This window comes from Vicugna pacos, chromosome 11, assembly GCF_048564905.1.
Source record: "Vicugna pacos chromosome 11, VicPac4, whole genome shotgun sequence".
Lineage (NCBI taxonomy): Eukaryota > Metazoa > Chordata > Mammalia > Artiodactyla > Camelidae > Vicugna > Vicugna pacos.
The window spans coordinates 58,793,628-58,806,737 of record NC_132997.1 but is presented as its reverse complement, the minus strand read 5'-3'; the positions used below and the strand labels follow the sequence as shown (position 1 = coordinate 58,806,737).

At 42.2% G+C, this 13,110-nt stretch overlaps 1 protein-coding gene and 1 long non-coding RNA gene across 8 annotated transcripts in view; one reads left to right on the top strand and one right to left on the bottom strand.

Moving 5' to 3' along the window:
* Positions 1-8,552, bottom strand: part of RHOBTB1 (Rho related BTB domain containing 1) — a 66,473-nt gene extending 57,921 nt beyond the window's left edge. The window contains exons 1-2 of one of the 6 annotated variants that reach the window (XM_072971458.1): positions 8,471-8,552; positions 2,245-2,295 (exon numbers count right to left, since the gene is read on the bottom strand). The gene's annotated coding sequence lies outside the window, so the exon portion shown is untranslated. Of the gene's footprint in view, positions 1-2,244; positions 2,297-4,390; positions 4,644-5,073; positions 5,152-8,470 lie in introns of those variants that run through there. The other 5 variants (XM_015243408.3, XM_072971457.1, XM_072971461.1 and 2 more) reach the window with 5 other exon arrangements.
* Positions 1-12,881, top strand: part of LOC140699341 (uncharacterized) — a 28,344-nt gene extending 15,463 nt beyond the window's left edge. For both annotated transcript variants that reach the window (XR_012077444.1, XR_012077445.1), the window contains exons 3-6: positions 36-228; positions 1,205-1,329; positions 3,752-3,841; positions 12,625-12,881. This is a non-coding gene — a long non-coding RNA (uncharacterized lncRNA). The remainder of the gene's footprint in view (positions 1-35; positions 229-1,204; positions 1,330-3,751; positions 3,842-12,624) is intronic.
* The last annotated feature ends 229 nt before the right edge of the window (positions 12,882-13,110 follow it).

The following is a 13,110-nucleotide window of genomic DNA, read 5'->3' as shown; positions in this document are numbered from 1 at the left end:
CTTATTTTTCCTTCCCTCGACAAATTTTGTTTTAGTGTCGTAAAGCTGATGGGAAGCCCGGGTGGAGAAAGGAAGATGAACACGAGGACCAGCTTCAAGTCACCTGTACTGTTTGAACCCTATTAGGTGAAGCCAGAGTGAGGGCTTCAAATGAGAGTCACCTGCCTGTTTTCTCAAGGGAAGATCAATAGAAAGATGAAAGAAAAAAAATTCCTCTGTTTTCTCCAGGTAAATTTCCTGAGTGAAAAACATAGTAACATTTCAAATATTTCCAAGCATGTTTTGGGATAAATCAAAACATTAATCAAAGCCTCTGAAGTTCAAAAAAGCAAACAAATGATTGCTAATTAAATTACTATTAGAGATACTGTGCTAATTCTAAGGTCTCTTTTGGTGCTAACATTATATGATTCAGAGTATAATTTTATTCTTTAACTATAGGTTTATAGTTGTTATACTGATAATTTACAACACACCATTGTCATAGCTAAGCAAATATCAGTTGATAGGTCTTACGCTGTAGTGGGATCTCCCTAGTATAATAGTGCTGTTAAGGTATATCTTGTAATGATACATTATATAACAACTTTTACAGGACAAAGCTGTTATAAGGAAAGCTTATAACAACCCTTTAAATGCTTAAAAGTATCTCTTAACTAAGCTTTTAGGGTTATTAGCTTGAGTTGGGGGTTTCAGTATATTAAAAAGATGACATAGTAAGATTTTCTTTAGTAATTTATTCATTTCATTTTTATTACACCTTTATATAATACTCCCTGAGAAGGATTAACAAGTGTTAACAAACAATTCTACAAAAAGTAGGAGGGGAGAATGGAAGAGGGGGAAGAAAAGATTGTCAACCCCGGCAAAAACTGAAAAAGTCCTGCTTAGTCTTTAAATACCGGCCATTTTCAGGACTTTAGTTGGGGTTTATCTATTATGTATCCAAATCTATGTGACACATTTCAGTCAAATCGAGGTTTCACAAGGAATCCAGTACTCTTAAGCATCATGCCAAGCTGTAATGCTTTCTCAAAGATGCTGTTCAGATTCAGACAGCTCTCAATGCTTTTGAAGCAATAACATCTTGAGTCTGAGATACTGTAATTCAGTGGTTCTAAATGAATGCATAATCTCTCCCTCTTCGACTGAAATTTAACATTCTGTCTTTCTCCTAACTCTCACCCTTTAATTATCTATCTAGGTAAAAATGTGCTTGGAAAAATTTTTTTCCCATGCATACATGGAATTGCAAAGTAATTCCACAGAGTGGAAAATGCTGAACTTCTCATAAATGTACTGTTGACCCTCAATTCAGACTTTTGGCAGGTATGATCTTGATTTATTTTCTCATTTTTCCTACATGAATGTTTATTATCTTGTTTTTAAAATCTGTTTGTAGGATCCATAAGACCAGAGACCCCATGGTAAAAAAACTTTCTTAGATTTTTCACAGTGCCGTGCCAGAAAGTACACATGAATACTTTTTTTGCTGTTTTACTTAAGAGAATGAAATTTTTTTTTTAACAGCTATGCCATTGAATGTTATAAGCTGTAACTACCAAGGTATCTTAGACAAGTCACCACCTTTCCTGGCTCCAGTTTCTCTTGGAGAAGATTTTTCCAACTAGAGAATTTAGTTTTTGGAGTAAGACAGAACTTAAAAAAACAAACAACTATTTCTTCCATTTACTAAAAGCAGGAATTGAACCCATGGCCTAATCTCTTTGAACTTTCAATTTCTCACCTGTCCTTTGGGGATCAAGACAGTAGTTTCACCTCACAGTGATTTGTTTTTGTTTTTTGTTTTGATGCAGCATGAGAACATAAATGTAAAGAATGCAGCACATTACCTGAACTTTGGTTTATGTTCAAAAATGTCAACTATTATTATATCAATTTTCTTTCAGCCCTAGAGCACTAAGATTAGAAGTAAAATCTTCATTATCAAGCACCCAAATCCCTAGTATCCTCAGCTGTTCTGGCGCCACTTGGAGCCCCAAAGTAAAAAAAAAAAAAAAAAAGTCTTATCAAGAACAACCTGATTCAATGCCCATTTTTAGTACCATTGAACTCACAGAGTAAATAGATTAATTTTAATAATCATTGAAGTTATGATATTCATAACTGAGTCAGTCAGAAATGACAAAGACAAATTGTTTTAAGACAAATGACTATGAAACTTGTTCTGAATTAGACACAGGACGTCACCAATAGGTCATGGGTTTGCACAAAGACACTGACCTGGCTCGCTGGAAGTGAAGAACAGAACACCCTGCTCACCGCTGGACTTACCTGCATAAAAGAGAAATAACTTTATAAATCCTACTGCTTGCTAGAAGCATATGGGGAGCCACTAACATTTTCAGCATACATCATTTCCCCCCGCCCCCAAAGGGCAGAATCTGCTGTACTTTTGCTAAGTGTCAGTGTTAAAATGGCATATCTTGGGGTCAGAGACATCCTGAAATAGCTAAGTTAACTTTCTGTTGCATTTCTGAAAATATATTTCTGAGCATTTAGGGATGATATGAAAAAAGCATTTAGCCTCAGACTCATGAATATGAACAAGGTAAACTTTACAGGCATTTTACAATACAGGAGTCACGGAAGTGGACATGCTCTTCCTCCAAAATAACATTTTTAGACAGTATTTTCATAAGTAAAAGTCCGAATGATTGTGTTTTTTCCTATTAAATTACATTTGCATAGTTAATAAGTTATGTTGTGCCAACGACATCAAATTACCCATGCTTTTACTTACAACTCTATGATCACACACAGCCCTCTGTACTTAAGTTTACACGACCTTCAAAATTTGGGAAAACAACAATCAATGGGCAAGTTTAGAATACTGACCGTGATTTTACTGCTTCCTAATCATTTTTCAAAGTCTTCCACACTGGGATGAACAAGTTAAATCCCCTTCCCACTAATACGATCAAATATGATCCAGGAATCTCAGAGGAAACCTAGTTTAATAATACTTTGTTGCCCACTCCACCTGCGGAGCAGTATGCAGACATTATTTATATTGAAAAGAGCTTGTGTTTATTTTCTAGCAACTCTCTTAGGCATCTAGAGTTATTGAAAATGAAATATAATTCCAAATTTCTGAAGGGTGTTTGCAAATGAACTTACCAGTGTATGTTTAGAAAAGCCCAGTTTGCTGAAACCAAATAAACAGCCTATCAGCTATTTATATACACGGATAGTGAGAGGACAGTTACACAAAGATGAAAACTACTGTTAACAGTACTTTTGCAGTTCAGAGGGGCTACAGCAGTACAGTGTAGAATATGCAGCACGGCGGGTTGGTGCTGGGGGAGCCCCAAACTAGTGAAACTTCAAGCTGAGCTTCTGGCTGCGGTCCAGCAGAGCTGCATGAACAGCACAGGTTGGGGGAAGTTCAAAGTCAAGGCGACTCTTCTGGTCTCAACTTCCCAGATCTTCCTAGGTCTGGGTGCCTTTGAGTATATATATCAGTCTTCATGCATTTCCCCCCCCAGCAAATGTGTACAGTCAGCTCGAAAGGCACAGCTTGTGTGCTGACGTGCAAAGCCAAGTCAAAACCCTGCGCTTGGCGCTCCCTTCTAACTTTCTGGCTTGTCCAAGTCTAAATATTGACATTGCTCCTCAGTTGACATGTTTGATACTGCTGAGGATAGAAACGGCAGAGCTAGCAGTAGGGTCTAATGATATATTTTTACATAGTTGTGCCTTCCTTCCACTTTTTTTTTTTTTTTTGTAGAGGGGGTTGGATTCCCTTGTCTGCACATCTTCCTCCCCACCCTCCCCCAACCCTGTTTTTCTCCCGGAAAGCTGAGCGTGCAGAGACAAGGTAAGGTGTTTTGCAAGCCCCTAATGGCAGCTCCTACTGTTGTCACAGCAACTCACAACAGACTCCACAGACACGGGGCTGGGGGTGGGGAGCGCCAAACTGTGGGCTGACCAGTCAACTCTTACAGGGGTGCAAGCGCCAAAGGGGCTAGCGTCCCCCTTTTCAGTTCCTCCGGCTCCCCACCACTGTCCTTCGAAGGAAAAGAGCACTCTGGTCGGCGCGGCGCCACCCCCTCCCTGGCGCAGCCAGCCTGCTAAGGGTGCCTATTGTGCATTTTCTCAGCTCCAACTTAGGGGTGCGGCTGTGCGGGCGCTCCTAGAAATCTCTTCTGCTTGCCTCTGATGAGAGGGTTCCCGGCCTCGCAGAGAGGCGAGGGCGGCTCCCAGAGCAGCTTCGTCCCACGACTCTCTCTCGGGACGCAGCCGGCAGGGTAGCGCGGCCGCGGGCCCCCCGCATGCCACCCGCCCGGGGCCGGGGCGGTGGGGGCTCCGCGGAGGCTGCTCGAAGAAGAAGTTTCATAGCATAGCGCACTCACGACACAGAACCTACCCTGAAGCCGAGCGAGACGCGAGCTCTCTCCGCCTTCAAGGGCCGGGGGAAGCGGGGGGGCCCCCGCCACTCAGCAGCAGCCACGACTGCGTGCGGTCGCGGGTGTGCGGGGCCCCTGCGCGCGGCGTGCAGCCCGCCGCCCAACTTTGCACAAAGGCAGCATGGCACTGCCTCGCCTGGCGGGCTCGCCCGGCGCCGCGGCCGCTCTTCCCTGTCCGGGGCCAGAGGGGCTCGCCCCTTTCCACCCCCCAGCCCTCCCCTTTTCCTCCTGCCCCCACCCGCTCCCAGGCTGGCTGGCCGGGCGGAACGGAGAGCTCGGCACCCAGCTCCGCCGCCGTGGCGGCCGCCGCTCGCTCTGTGACGTTAGCAGCCTTCGCGGCTATTTATATCCACACGATTGGATTTCATTCATGAAACCAGGGCCTGGTGTGTCTGTGCGCCGGGGCGCGGGTGCAAAGGTGCCTCGGCTTTACGCAGACCTGGGGGGCCCCGGGCTCGGAAGCGGACCTCCGGGGATTAACGTACGCAGAGCATGGGAGACCCCAGCCCTTCTAGCTAGCGGCCGCGAGGGGAGGAGCAGGGCGACCTGTGCCCCCTGTCCTCTATTCCCAACACCCCGCTCTTTCCTGTGTAACTGCTGGCCCTTTGTCCCAAGCTCTGGAAAAGTAAGTTGGGCCACTAACCGGTTGGGCAGCATGGCCTTCTTCGCCCTAGGAGCTGACCGGCCGCGGACTCTGAGGGAGGACATTGGCTTTTGTTTCAAAATCGAGCACAGCTGCTGACTGAGGGCTGCGTTAGTCCAGTCTCCTCCTGCCCTGGGCGCTTGCACGTGCTGGCGGGCTCCCCTCTCTGGGTTACCTTCCTCTGTGATTTGGCTCATGGGGTCCCCGTAGAGGGCGTAAGGACGCATTGGCTGCCCCTACCGGAGTAAGGAGGGGATTTACAACCTCCTACAAATGGCTGAATGAGGAAGTGAAATTGGCTTTTGGCCGCTCATCAGTGGTCAGGAATCCTTGGATGCCCACGACAATCCGCCCTTCTTCATGAACTCTTTCTCACTCTTCTAGGCTGTGAACTCCGAGGACACGAGGGGAATGGTTTTTAATCACATAACAGATAATTATTTAGTGCCTACAGTATGTCAGGTACTCTGTCAAGCTCAAAGGCTGTGACAATGAACCCAACCAACCTAGGTGCTTGCCTTCAAGGAGCTTTCAGTCAGCGTATTAAAATTCGTATGCTTTAAACTTCCTCATTCCCAGCCTGTAAAGAGGCAATTAGGGGATAAAAATACCGCTATGTTCAGCTACCTAAAGGGATTTACGCATTTAATAAACCTTTATCGAGAAGGCTGTGTACTAAGGGCTGGGGATACAAAGATAGCAATAACGTGTCCTTAGTTCTCACGGAGTTCTCAGGTAACGGGTTCCTGAAGTTATGCAGGGCTGGGAAAGAGGGAGCCATACTTTATTGCAAGTGCTATCTCTGTGTTATCTCTCAAGAAACAGAACATTAAAAAAATTATAAATGCAACAAACCCCTTTATCCCTCAGTTTCTTCCAAGAAACCCTCCTTAGTTTCCCAGATGGAATACTTTCCCTTTCCAGGATCCCCAGATGAGTTTTAGTCCATTGGATATTCCTACTCTTCCCCACTCATTTATATTCCCTTTGTTGACAAAATCTTGACTGATGCTCTCTGACTCCCTGAGACACCCTAGAACATAATGAAATACAGTGTTTTTACAAGGGAAGATATTAAGGGCTAGCTGCTTTCTTTAAGCCATCCTCACTGGACTGTCTTTGGAAATGGAGTTATCAGTCCCCACTCTTTGATACTCAGAAGATAGGACAATGGTTAAGTCAAGTATGGGGGTCTAGTGTAAGAAATTCAGGACAGATACATGAAGGTGTAATCATTTACTTGGCATAAAACAGACTTCATCTACTCTATTTAAAAGTGACTCCATTTTGAAAGGTTTAATCAATATACTCTTTTTTTTTTTCCAGAGCACATTTCTTGGGAAAAGTTAATTAACCCTGTTCACTCCTAGCAATCGTCCTCTTTATTGCAAGCCATTTCTCTTCAAACTGCCCTGGGGACCAAGAAATAGTGTAGCAACTCAAAAGAAACAGCAATCAACATGTATTATGGCCTTCAGGTGTGGCAGGTGATGGGCTAGGTTAGGAGGTTTCAAACACCTTTTCTCAATTAAGCCTTACAATGACCAATGAGGTAGACGCCATTATTAACATAACCATTTTAAAAGTGAGAAAACTGAGGCCCAGAGAAGTAAGTCGTTTTCTAAGATTCTGATAGTTGCATTTGCACCTGGGTCAGCCTGTACCAAGGCCATATTTTATCACTGATTTTTTGACATCTTGCCTTTTCTCAGTTTCTTTCATTTCCTCAGTTATAAATTAAAAAGAGTTACATGGCATGTTTAAGCAGCAGGTAGGTGGTAGAACCAGAAAGACACCTACACAGAGACCCCAGTTGGTAGGTGTGGATCAGATGTTGCCCTTCACCCTTAGGAGGTACTGAGTCTCAGAAAGACTTCCAAAGGACGTTTCTTCTACAGGGAGTAAAGGACAAACAGTCACCATAGAATTACCCAGTTGCATGCCTATATCTGAGGGAAACTGACCAGAAGAACTTCCAGAAAAATAAATTATTGTAAATGATATTTCAGGTGTGGCAGAGGAAACGTTAATTTTAGGAAGTCCTTCCAAATCAGGTCAGTAATCTGAGGAGGAGGTTGCCACAATCGTGCTATGTAGCTTTCAGATTTTACACATGACACCCCTGATTTTGGAAAGGTTGGAGAAAATGCAGTAAGGAATACAGACTATGTTTTACCAACTGGAAAGGAGAGAAAAGATACAATAGCAAATAATCCCTTGAATTACTGCCACAAATGTATTCCTGTTCCTGTTTATTACCACAAAATGATCCACATTTGTATACTAAGATTGTTGCTTGCTAATAAAATCAATACCATTCACTTTTAATAAATATAAAAATTGGTACTTAAGCTTAATTAAACCAACACTGTGTATTTAAACACTCAGGATTGTACTGCACAAAAGCGGTGTAAAAACTTTTAACTACCTTTTATGGTAATTCTTTACCAAAGTCAGAAGATTAAAAAAAATTCCCACAATCAACATAAAGAACTGTTTCATTATCATAAAAGAACTTCTTTATGCTAACTCTTGGTATTTGCATCCCCCTACCAACCATTAATCTGTTTTCCATCTCTCGAATTTTATCATTTTGATGTTTATATTTATACTTATGTAATGCTTTGAAGTTGAATGAACATTTTTTTTTACTAGGCGTAATGCTTATGAGGTTCATGCGGGGTGTTGCATGTATCAATAGTTCATTTCTTCATATTGCTGAGTAAATTTCTATTGGATGGATATACCAGAATGTGTTCATCTGTTTTCCCATTGAAGGACTTTTGAGTAGCTTCCAGTATGCTATTAGGAATAACACTTTTGTAAACACTGTACTGTAGTTATTTGTGTGAACTTAATTTTTTATTTCTTTGGGATGAATGCTCAAGAATGCCATGGCTGGGTCTTATGCTAAGAAACTGTCAAACTATGTTCCAGAGTGGCTGCACCATTTTACATTTCCACCAGTAACCTATGAGAAATCTAGTTTCTTCACATTCTCACCAGCATTTGGTATGGTCACGATTTTTTTAAAAGTTCAATTGTTTAATAGTTTTGTAGGGACAGGTCATTTCGGTTTTAATCTGGATTTCCCTAAATGACTACTGATGTTGAACATCTTCCCACATGCCATCCATATCTCTCCTCTTTGCTGAAATATCTGCTCATGTTTTTGGGCTATTTTATACTTGGATTTTTTTTTTTTAATATTACTGAGTTTTGAGAGGTTTTTTTTTTTCAAAAATATATTCTGGGATCATACTATTTTCAAATTGCACATTATTACCTCAAGATAACTCCATTTTCAATTCAGTCACCATTGTTCAACATTTCTATTGCCATCCGTTTTATAGAGAATATTCTCAAGTATTTGCATAAAGTATTCTTAAGTACTTACATAAAACTTGTAGAGAGGGTCTTTTCGGGATTATTTTTATAAACTCGCTTTCCAGCGGTCCGTAACCGAAACCCAGAGCCCGCCCAGCATGAGGCCGCGGCGCTCCGTGCACAAGCCGGACCTTCGCGCAGGCGCAGACGCAGATGCTGACGCTGACGCCGACGCCGCCTCAGGCTGCCCGCGTGCCGGCGATGCCGCGCTGGCTGCAGCTCAAGCGTGAGGGGAGGTTCGTTTTGCACAGTTCGTGTCTTTCTCCTAGGATGTAGAATTTGATGCTCTGCTTGGCTGTTTAAAGGATATTATCAGTCAGGTGTTGGCACACCAGCTCCTGTGGTCTCTGAAGTTCGTATTTTCTGCCCCCTGTCCTGGGGAAATCTGAGCTAGTTCTTGGCTGTGGAAGTCAAGTGAACAGGGATGACCTTTACCTAAGAGCAGCAAGGGTAGCGACTTCTAGGTGTTCTAGAGAAATTTCATGGACAAGCACTACCAGAGTTTGAAGACGTGACGAGAATGAGCTCATCCACGTCGATTTAAGAAGAAATGTGTTTGGTAGAAAGATACTGAAAAACATTTGTCAGAGTGGATTCCTGGTGTTAACATGGCGACTTTCACAACAGCCAGCAACCGTGAGGTACTTTAAAGATGAGATGGCTGGAAGCATAGTGACATGCTGGCTTATGTTTTCGGGTTTTCTGGCTTTTGAAGAATCGCTTCTGGATTACAGAACTGAGTAAGGGCCGTGGGCACTGAACTTAAGCCGTAGTTTAGGGGCGACTTCCTTGTACAGATCGTCTTGCGCGCCCGGTGCCGGGGAGAAGCCGGGCTCCGGCTCCGCCTCCGCCTCCGCCTCCGGGCTGTGGGTCTGGCTGGACAGAGCGGGCTGGAGGCTGCGTGCGGCTCGGGCGAATGACGGCGGGAGGTAAGACAGACCCTGTTCCGGGGCTCTTCGTTAATGTGTGGTATTGAGGGATAAAAAGAAAATGAACCGACCTTCCTGAAACCTCTGTTTCTCCTGAAACTTTACTGTGTCCAGGAGCTCTACTTTCGTCAGCTTAGGTGCTTTTCCCAGAGGTCACACTGCTCTGGGGCCTGACGGTGTCCAGCGTTCCATAAGGGGTCCCTTCCCTAGCTTTCCTGTCGTGACAGCAAAATGGAAGAACCTACTATCAGCAACCCTTTCTGTCCAAATTCCACAAGCAGGGTTGGCACGAATCTTTCTCTTGGGTAGAGTGAAAACCCTTTAGCCCAGTAGTCCAGCTGTGTGGGGTTTTGGCTACTTGGGAATTTATCTAAAGTGTTATTCACCCCAGGTCTTGTGGTCTCTGAAGTCCCTATTTTCTGCCACCCTGTCCTGGGCAAATCTGAGCTAGTCTTAGTTTTGGAAATCAACTGAACAGGGATGTCCTTTACCTAAAAGCTGTAAGTATAAATTAACTCCTAGTCTTGGGTTTGAAGTCCAGTTATTCCTGTTGATCTTGACGCAGTTTCTAGGAGAAACTGTTTTTTTTTTAAACATTTTTTTATTGAGTTATAGTCATTTTACAATGTTGTGTGAGAAGCTGTTTTTTAAAGAATGATTTAAAAGAAATTTTTTTTTTTAAATTGAAGAACACACAGGCTAATCTAGAGGATCCAATCTTGGCATTTCCTTGGTTACTCATTTAAAGATAGAAGCATTAAGTATAGTGTGCTTCTTGCTTGTCAGTTCTATGAAGGTGAAAATGCTTTTTTTACATTAAGAGTTTCTATATTCCTGGGCACCAGTGGTTATAGGCCATGTGTTGGAAGTAGACAAAAAGGCATCCTTTTCTTATAGAATGTTAACTATATTTGTGCAGGTTTGCATAAACTCCTTTCTGCATGGATCCATTCATTAGGTTTTCTGTTGCGGTGGGACTAATTTGGTAAAAATATGACCTTGCAAGCTCCACAATTCTAAATACATGCGTCTTCCTGTCAAAATCTCTCTCACAAAATGGCGTTCCCTGGTCTATATCTGCATGTGTAAGAGGAGGTAGCAAACAGCCTTCCCCGTCCTCTGTCTGGCTTTGTTTAGTATGGCGTTACTAATTTAAAACCTGTATGTCACACCTCTAGAAAGATGAAAAAAATATTGTCTAATGCACAATGTGTATCTTTGATTTAAAAAAAAAGTGATAATAGGATTGTGTGCTGGGAAAAAATCTGCATGTGAAAGAGACATTTATTTCAGAATAAGCTATGTTCCTAATGTTACAAAAAGTGTTAATGTTAGACTTCACCTTTACCTAATTAAAAATAAATGACAAGATTTATGTGTCATAGCATGCTTAAGGCTATCTTGCCTGACCAACTGTTTCATACAAAAAATACAGGACTATGTTTCTCTTCATGAAACAATTAAAAAAAGAAAACCAAACACACAGTAAAGGGAGCACAGGATGGTGGAAATGGAGTTGTGTATTGGCCATCTTAATAACTAGTCATGCTATTCTGGGCTAGTCCCTTAATCCACTGTATTTCAAATTTCTGTATACAGGACTAATAACTTTATAAAAAGGTAAGGGGACTAAATGAAATAATGTTTGTGGGAAATGTCTTATGAAATGTGAAACTCCATGCACACTGGTAAGTGTAAAAATGACTCATCATGAGGCCATTTGAAAATGTGGTGCAGCACAGGGTGTCCTTTGGGAGTAACAGAGATCAGTCATATAGGAACTATAGCAGCCACACAACTCATCCCCTTGTGCTGACTGTAAGTATTATACAGAATTGCCTCCACCAAATTCTCTAGGAAGGTAGAAAGTTTAGTCTTTGAAATTTGAGGGTTTTCACTCTGGCAGTGACTCGCAATTGCTGCGTCCCTCCTCTCCCCAGCGATTGAAGTAAGCGAAACCACATGCAGAAATTAGAAAAATAAATGGACTATACACACATACACACACACACACACAGGGCCTATTTCAGAAAAATAATTCCACCTATTTTCATATCACATTTTTCTGCTTACTGAGCATCTCTAATATACATGTCACTTAATCTTCATGGCAATGTTGAGAATTATCAAATATGAGAGATGGGGGAATGAAGTTTACTAGGGGATTGGTGACTTACTCTCTGTAAGCAGAGGGGAACCAGAACTCTGTCTAACCCAGAATTCTAACCCTGATCTTCTGCCCAAGTGAAAGTAAATATTCTGAAGGAATTCAGTGCATAGTACACTGACTTGTGCATAGATACCACTTTAAAAGGAATACAAGTTTTTTAAAAAGAATCTCCAGTGACCTGGAAGGAGACCTACCAGTCAGACCCTGGAAAAGAAGCTGAATTGTGAAACTTTTTCTTGATTGTCACCACTTCTGTTTTCATAATGGTTTCTTATCTAAAAGCACAGAGGTCCTGACTCCTTGCACTGGAGTCAAGACCATGTCTCTGTGCACACAACTGCAATCTCTCCTTAGCTCTGTAAATATTTCTTTACCTAAATATTTCACAGGGCCTATTATTCACCAGTTGGTGACTCCCCTTTCTGGACAGGTAGTTAACTGCATCACATTTGAGTAATATAAGCAGTTAAATACTGTTATCATCAACGTTGAAGGAGCCCAGCCTCTCAGCTTGTAGACATAAGCTGATAAGTCTTGGGGTCAGGAACAAAATCGCACGTCCCATCACAGGATGAATTTTAGAGGACCCTGTAGCTCTGGTGAAAGTGTTGTGTCTTTGTCCTTATGGTGCCTTGAACAGCACTGTTGGCAAGAAAGCCCATGGTGGATGGTTTTTAATAAAGATGAATAATAAAACTGACAAGGCTCCTTAATTATAACTTCTTCTAATTACTAATATATACAAGGCTACCTGTGTGACTTACAACAGAGCTGCAGTTTTAAGGGAAAATTATCCTTTGTGGCTTTATTTGTTCTGCTGTAACCACTGCCAACATGACACTGATCATCCATGAAAGGGCACTTTTAAATCATGAAAATATTTTGCAAGGATTAAAGTGTAATAAACAGGTAAGGTACAAGTGTGCATGAATAATAGTAATAAACACTAGGATCACCACCTGACTTTTTAATCTGTAATTATACTAGTTAATATTTAGGGAGCATCCACCATGCGTTGGGCATGGTGCTAATGCTTTTACATGCACTTTCTTTAACTCCTCACAGTGACTTTATGAAGGAGGTACCACCATAATCCCTGTTTCATTTATGAGGAAACTAAGGACCAGAAAGTTCAAGTCACTTGCCAGAGGTCAAGTATGAAAGTTATTCATCTTAAATCAGAATGCCTGATAGAGAGGAAGTCTACTTTCATACAGTTAGCACTTCATATTTACCATTTCTTCTTCAAAGTAATGCTGATTACAGTGTATGACATCACGCAAAACTCGGGTAAACTTCCTTAATACTTCATATCTTAGAAACCTCAGGGAGTTCAAGGTTGAGTAGAGCTGAAGAGAGCTTATGGTTATGAGATGACAACTTCAGGACTTGCAGGGTCCTTGACAAGCTGGCCAACACCTGTGGGTCAGTTGTCTGTGAGTGTTAGGACCTCACCACCATGTCACAGAAAACAATTTATGGAAAACCATGCAATGCAATCTCTAGTTCATTCCTTGATAGTTCCTTGAGAAATTAAATTCTTGCTCCACT